The sequence below is a fragment of the Carassius gibelio genome, chromosome B20 (assembly GCF_023724105.1).
Source record: "Carassius gibelio isolate Cgi1373 ecotype wild population from Czech Republic chromosome B20, carGib1.2-hapl.c, whole genome shotgun sequence".
NCBI classification, from domain to species: domain Eukaryota; kingdom Metazoa; phylum Chordata; class Actinopteri; order Cypriniformes; family Cyprinidae; genus Carassius; species Carassius gibelio.
Genome location: NC_068415.1, coordinates 29055922 through 29064029, shown reverse-complemented (window position 1 = coordinate 29064029; position 8108 = coordinate 29055922). Strand labels below are relative to the sequence as shown.

Sequence of the window (8108 nt, the reverse complement as noted above, 5' to 3'; positions counted from 1 at the left end):
TGTTTATATAGCACATTTCGTACACAATGGTAATTAAAAGTGCTTTACATAAAAGAAAGTAAAATAATCATAAAGAACAAAAATAAACCAAGCAATTTTAAAACTTTTTAAATGATATAAAATTGACTTATTTAAAATGAATTTAAAACCGTTAGAAATAGAAAATGATCTTAATAAAATACAGTGCAATCAGTTCGGACATTGCATAGTGCTCATTCAATAAATGACACACACACACACACACACATTACATTACAACATTTCTGTAATATATAAATATATAACCGACCAGTCAAAGGTTTTTCAGGATGAATGAATTGAAGGATCCAAAGATCAGCATTTTTCTAAAATAAAAAAAAAAAACTTTTGAAACATTATACACTTTACCTTTCAAAAGCGTATAGTAGTTATTTATTTATTAATGAAATTAATACTTTTATCTAGCAAGGCTGTTTTAAATTGATCAAAGGTGATGATAAAGACATTTATAATGTTACAAATTATTTCTATTTCAGATAAATGCTGTTCATCTGAACTTTCTATTCATATTCCAGTCATGTCACTTTTTTAGCTTTTAATTGGCTTAGAAATAAGATACACTGTTGGAAAATAACAAAATAATGATTTGTTTATGTACTACAAGCACTTTTTTTTCACAACATTATAAAGCAGAATAGTTTCTATGCTGTAATAAATGATATGTCAAAGAACTGCATTGTTCATATACTTTATTACCCGGAGATGATTACACGGTGACATGTAGAAATGATTGTCGGGACATTGGTGCCCTTTGTAGGTTTTTGATGTGTATGTTCATTATATTTTTTTATAAAACATTATTAAGTTTTGTTCAACAGAACTATATTGTTACTTGCCTTTTATACTTTATTTTAACCAATTATGCCTTCATTGTTATCATCCATGTATTTTAGGTTATTTTAAAGGCTATTGTTTGATTAGGCCTATTTGTCCAACCATAAATATAAATAATAACTGGAAGTCACTGAAAAGGAAAAGGTTTAAAAGTTGCAGTGGGAAAGACAGGTGTAAGGGCTTGTGTTGCAAGTGGAGGCAGCCTTATGCTTGCTTCAGCTGTAGACTGCAGGAAATGGCACTGGTTTGTGAAATTTGACAGGAAATGATGAAATGTCCTGCAGTAGCTTGCATTGTTGCCAATTTAGCAATTTGTGGTTAGATTTAGCAATTTCTCAGACTACCTAAGCAACTTGCTTTCCAAAGCACATAGCATCAAATTTACCTATTTATAAAAACATTTTTGCCAAGTTTTAGCATCTTTTTAAAAAGTGATAAAATGTTAAAAGAACGTGCATTTTCCTCTTAACCACACAAAGACGAAAGTGTTGAAAAGCAAGCCAAGTAACACATTGGCTAGAGACTTGGAGCTCCTCAATTTGACTAGAGACCGGTGAGTGGCGCAGGTGTTGCTCACTTCCAATTATTCCACCGGCCTCCACCCATTCCCATGGCTCTCGGCCCTGCCCCACTCGTCACAGCGACGGTACCGAAAAATTTATTAGCAAAACGACCTTGTGCTAGTGTCTGCTACAACAGCTGGAGGCCCTGCTGCATTCAACGCTGCTGCTGGAAGAGCTGCGGTGCAAGATTGAGCCGAATGGGAAGTGAGTAAGACACAGGCTCATTGAAGGCCTGCTGCTGTGACCCAGTGTTTAGGGAGAGCCGGGTCTGGTGTGGGGCGATAGTGGTGTCAACAGATGACCGGACCAGCACCGACAGGCACAAGCATGAGCCTCACGGACCCCTTTCAAGACCTGGTAGATGCACTCTGTCATACACTCATGTCAGCCCAAGCATCTCCACCACCAGCGAGCACTTCCGCCGATCCTGTCATCACTCTTTCACCTGCCGTGCACGCCAGTCCCATGGCCAGGCCGGCGCCCTACTCTGGCTCGGCGGAGGAAATGCAGCGGTTTCCTGCTTCAGTGTTCACTGGTCCTGGAGATGCAACCGCTCTCGTATCCAACGGACCGCTCTAAGGTAGCCTTTATCATTTCCCAATTGCAAGGCAAAGCACTACTGTGGTCAAATTCATTCTGGACTCAAAATTACCCAGTTATCCAGTCTTGTTCTAGCTTCATCGACCATTTCCAAGAAGTTTTCGGCAGACCTGCCTGGGATTCTTCGATAGGTGAGAAGCTGTACAATTTAAAACAAGTAGAAAATCTCTGTCAATGAATATGCCTTGCAGTTCAGAACTCTGGCGGCCTCCAGTGGATGGAACGAACAGGCTTTGCTAACGACCTACCATCAAAGACTGGAACCCCGAGTGCGGTTGCATCTCGCTGCATACGAGGATACCATCGGCCTCGAGCGATTCATCCAGCTGTCCATCCGCTTCGCCACTCGTATGCAGTCGTGCTTAGAAGAGCACCAGGGCCAGGCGCATTCCTCCACACCACTCTGCCGACCAGAGAACGTCAGCTCCCCAGAACAAGCCAACGAACCCATGATGGTTGACTCCTACCGCCTCACTATGGCGGAGCGTCAAAGACAGCTGGCCCAGAATCTATGTCTATACTGTGCAGCTCCGGGGCATGCCATAGCTGTGTGCCCCGTCCGCCCTCCTCGTCCCATGGTGAGTGCCATTCTCACTAGTCGCTAGGGCAACGGCCGAGTGGTAGAAGGGCTGCCCAGGTTGGTCCGCAAGTCGCAAGATCCAACGGGGGTACCAATTAAAACTTCGCCAGACGCAAGAGTTAAAACTGAGTGTGGGCAACCCGGGTCAGCCCACCAGACGCAAGGCTAACCAAGAGGGCTTCATCTCCACACCACGCCAAACATGTAAATATAAAGTATGTACATAGCATACAAGACAGGCCCCGCAAGTCGCTAGGGCCATGCCAGAATGGCAGAAGGGATGTCCAGGTTGGTCCGCAAGTCGCAAGATCCAACGAGGACCCTGTTAAAACTCAGCCAAACGCAAGAGTTAAAACTGAGTCTGGGCAACCCGGGTCAGCCCGCAATGCTAACCAAGAGGGCCTCACCTCCGCAACACACAAAGCACACACTGGCTACCACCTTCAGGCAAACTGCTATGCATCACAATTAATTAACAAAAGGCAGCCTCATCATCTTCACTATCCTCTTCTGTTCTGTCTTTTCTCCATTCTGTCACCGATGGAGTTTCGGTTCCTTGCCGCTGTCGCCTCTGGCTTGCTTAGTTGGGGTCACTTCATCTACAGCGATATCATTGACTTGATTGCAAATTGTGTTTTTAGCACCCCTTTGTTTTATTTTACAACACATATTAATCCACATGACCATCACAATAATCCACAAGTAATCCACATGACTCCAGTCCATCAATTAACGTCATGTGAAGCAAAAAGCTGTGTGTTTGTAATAAAAGAATCCATCATTAACTTTAAACTATTTGTTTCCTCCTCAAACAATTCAGCTGTGATAAGAGCTTCTGCTTGTTCTACAGTGTCTGCGTTCACTTTGCCCCATTATTTTTCTCTGCCCAGGAAGAGGCCACCTCGAAGGCCCGAGGTGAATACAGACTAAAACAAAAAAATTTAACTTATAAGAGTGTAAGGGAAGATGAAAGAGTGCTTAAATTCAAAAAATGCACTTTAAAGATGCTTGATATATTCAAAGAAAAGGCTCTGAAAATTTAAAAAATTACAAAATAAACAGAGGGGAGGAGCTTTTAATTCTAAAAAATTAAATTGAGCTCAGAGAAGAAAACATTTATTTTACACAAGTCATGCCTGAAGAAGACACAGAAAGCTGTCGAAACGTCGCGATAAAAGGCTTGTGTACTTGTATATAGTTTAAAATCTCATATTTTAGGCAAAAACAAATAGTTTAAAGTTAATGATGGATTCTTTTATTACAAACACACAGCTTTTATTCAAAGAAAAGGCTCTGAAAAATTTAAAAATTCAAAAATAAACAAATTGGCCTCGGCCTTCGAGGTGGCCTCTTCCTGGGCAGAGAAAAATTATGGGGGCAAAGTGAACGCAGTGAACCCTCCCCGGGCATGGCAGCATAAATAAACAGAGGGGAGGAGCCTAGGCCCTAAATGCCTAGGAGACTAAATGGTGTTTAGAAATAAAATTTACAAATTAAATTGAGCTCAGTGAAGAAAATATGTATTTTACACAAGTCATGCCTGAAGAAGACACAGAAGGTTGTCGAAACGTCGCGATAAAAGGCTTGTGTACTTGTATATAGTTTAAAATCTTCACAGACCCAAAAATTAAAAAAAATTAAATTGAGCTCAGGGAAGAAAACATCTCCATCTGAAAAAAATAAAAAAAGATACAACTCAGACACACACACACACACAAAGACACACATATATATGCACAAACATTTTGTTGCAGATATAGGTATTTGAAATAAGTGATAGGTGACAATAAACGTATTGCAAGTCTTCTCTTTTTTAGAGTTTAGATGTCATTTTCAGGTTAAACTGTAATCATAATGTGGCAAAATTGTAAAAACTGATACATCTGTATGATCAAAATGGAAAACATCAAATCAATGAGATTTAAAATGTTATAACAGTTAATTTATTAATGTTTTGCCATGAATTCATAAAAACTGTACTAGATGAATGAGCCCATTAGTGGTCTTCCGCTGCCATCTAGTGGTTATAAATTGCATTTACTCAAACAACACTGTGTTTTTAAACATAACTGTTAAAGTGTTGTTGTTGTTGTTGTTGTTTTTTGCCCTATCTCTCTTAAATTTTGCATGCTTGTTTAGAATGAAATTATGCATTACTTTACACAGTTTTGATAATTTGTGGGATTTCTATTTGTATTAATAGGCCTTTGTGCCTCTGGGGTGGTCTCGGCCAACCAGGATGTATGGATGACATTTAAACACATCCAAAAGACAGACACACACACACACTGAAAATAAATGATTAAACAAGTTTTTAAGAGTTTAGATGTCATTCAGGTTTCACTGTAATCACAATGTGGCAAAATTGTAAAAAATGATGTGTATGTATGAACAAAATGGAAAACATTGATTCAATGAGATGTAAAATGTTATAACACTTCTGCAAACAGAGGCTCAGAAACCCCAGGCTGGCGAAAAGAGGTCAACAAACCATCAGCTGACTTTCACTCATATTTATTAAGAATTATTATTTGTGTTTAAATGTTCTCTATATTAGACACATACATAGAGGTCCAAACATCCCCCACATTGCTGACAAGGGGACACACTGAGGGCAAGATAGTAACACAAAAAAAGTGTACACTAAAACAAAAAAAGTAAACTTATAAGAGTGTAAGGGAAGATGAAAGAGTGCTTAAATTCAAAAAATGCACTTTAAAGATGCTTGATATATTCAAAGAAAAGGCTCTGAAAATTTAAAAAATTACAAAATAAACAGAGGGGAGGAGCTTTTAATTCTAAAAAATTAAATTGAGCTCAGAGAAGAAAACATTTATTTTACACAAGTCATGCCTGAAGAAGACACAGAAAGCTGTCGAAACGTCGCGATAAAAGGCTTGTGTACTTGTATATAGTTTAAAATCTCATATTTTAGGCAAAAACAAATAGTTTAAAGTTAATGATGGATTCTTTTATTACAAACACACAGCTTTTTGCTTCACATGACGTTAATTGATGGACTGGAGTCATGTGGATTACTTGTGGATTATTGTGATGGTCATGTGGATTAATATGTGTTGTAAAATAAAACAAAGGGGTGCTAAAAACACAAATAAGTGTGTGAAAGTGAAAAAGAAATAAATGAGTCTGTGAAGATAGTAACACAAAAAAAGTGTACACTAAAACAAAAAAATTTAACATAAGAGTGTAAGGGAAGATGAAAGAGTGCTTAAATTCAAAAAATGCACTTTAAAGATGCTTGATATATTCAAAGAAAAGGCTCTGAAAATTGTAAAAATTACAAAATAAACGGAGGGGAGGAGATTTTAATTCAAAAAAATTAAATTGAGCTCAGAGAAGAAAACATTTATTTTACACAAGTCATGCCTGAAGAAGACACAGAAAGCTGTCGAAACGTCGCGATAAAAGGCTTGTGTACTTGTATATAGTTTAAAATCTCATATTTTAGGCAAAAACAAACAGTTTAAAGTTAATGATGGATTCTTTTATTACAAACACACAGCTTTTATTCAAAGAAAAGGCTCTGAAAAATTTAAAAATTCAAAAATAAACAAATTGGCCTCGGCCTTCGAGGTGGCCTCTTCCTGGGCAGAGAAAAATTATGGGGGAAAAGTGAATGCAGTGAACCCTCCCCGGGCATGGCAGCATAAATAAACAGAAGGGAGGAGCCTAGGCCCTAAATGCCTAGGAGACTAAATGGTGTTTAGAAATAAAATTTACAAATTAAATTGAGCTCAGTGAAGAAAATATGTATTTTACACAAGTCATGCCTGAAGAAGACACAGAAGGTTGTCGAAACGTCGCGATAAAAGGCTTGTGTACTTGTATATAGTTTAAAATCTTCACAGACCCAAAAATTAAAAAAAATTAAATTGAGCTCAGGGAAGAAAACATCTCCATCTGAAAAAAATAAAAAAAGATACAACTCAGACACACACACACACACACAAAGACACACATATATATGCACAAACATTTTGTTGCAGATATAGGTATTTGAAATAAGTGATAGGTGACAATAAACTTATTGCAAGTCTTCTCTTTTTTAGAGTTTAGATGTCATTTTCAGGTTAAACTGTAATCATAATGTGGCAAAATTGTAAAAACTGATACATCTGTATGATCAAAATGGAAAACATCAAATCAATGAGATTTAAAATGTTATAACAGTTAATTTATTAATGTTTTGCCATGAATTCATAAAAACTGTACTAGATGAATGAGCCCATTAGTGGTCTTCCGCTGCCATCTAGTGGTTATAAATTGCATTTACTCAAACAACACTGTGTTTTTAAACATAACTGTTAAAGTGTTGTTGTTATTTTTTTTTTTTGCCCTATCACTCTTAAATTTTGCATGCTTGTTTAGAATGAAATTATGCATTACTTTACACAGTTTTGATAATTTGTGGGATTTCTATTTGTATTAATAGGCCTTTGTGCCTCTGGGGTGGTCTCGGCCAACCAGGATGTATGGATGAATTTTAAATTTTTAGTTTTTAAGAGTTTAGATGTCATTCAGGTTTCACTGTAATCACAATGTGGCAAAATTGTAAAAAATGATGTGTATGTATGAACAAAATGGAAAACATTGATTCAATGAGATGTAAAATGTTATAACACTTCTGCAAACAGAGGCTCAGAAACTCCAGGCTGGCGAAAAGAGGTCAACAAACCATCAGCTGACTTTCACTCATATTTATTAAGAATTATTATTTGTGTTTAAATGTTCTCTATATTAGACACATACATAGAGGTCCAAACATCCCCCACATTGCTAACAAGGGGACACACTGAGGGCAAGATAGTAACAAAAAAAAAGTGTACACTAAAACAAAAAAAGTAAACTTATAAGAGTGTAAGGGAAGATGAAAGAGTGCTAAAATTAAAAAAATGCACTTTAAAGATGCTTGATATATTCAAAGAAAAGGCTCTGAAAATGTTAAAAATTACAAAATAAACAGAGGGGAGGAGCTTTTAATTCTAAAAAATTAAATTGAGCTCAGAGAAGAAAACATTTATTTTACACAAGTCATGCCTGAAGAAGACACAGAAAGCTGTCGAAATGTCGCGATAAAAGGCTTGTGTACTTCTATATAGTTTAAAATCTCATATTTTAGGCAAAAACAAATAGTTTAAAGTTAATGATGGATTCTTTTATTACAAACACACAGCTTTTTGCTTCACATGACGTTAATTGATGGACTGGAGTCATGTGGATTACTTGTGGATTATTGTGATGGTCATGTGGATTAATATGTGTTGTAAAATAAAACAAAGGAGTGCTAAAAACACAAATAAGTGTGTGAAAGTGAAAAAGAAATAAATGGGTCTGTGAAGATAGTAACACAAAAAAGTGTACACTAAAACAAAAAAATTTAACTTATAAGAGTGTAAGGGAAGATGAAAGAGTGCTTAAATTCAAAAAATGCACTTTAAAGATGCTTGATATATTCAAAGAAAAGGCTCTGA

At 36.9% G+C, this 8108-nt stretch overlaps 1 long non-coding RNA gene across 1 annotated transcript; it reads left to right on the top strand.

The window, feature by feature from the left end:
• The first annotated feature begins 922 nt into the window (after nucleotides 1-922).
• Nucleotides 923-7322, top strand: LOC127983853 (uncharacterized). The gene is made up of 2 exons (XR_008160504.1): nucleotides 923-4396; nucleotides 6650-7322. It is a non-coding gene; the product is annotated as an uncharacterized LOC127983853 (long non-coding RNA).
• The last annotated feature ends 786 nt before the right edge of the window (nucleotides 7323-8108 follow it).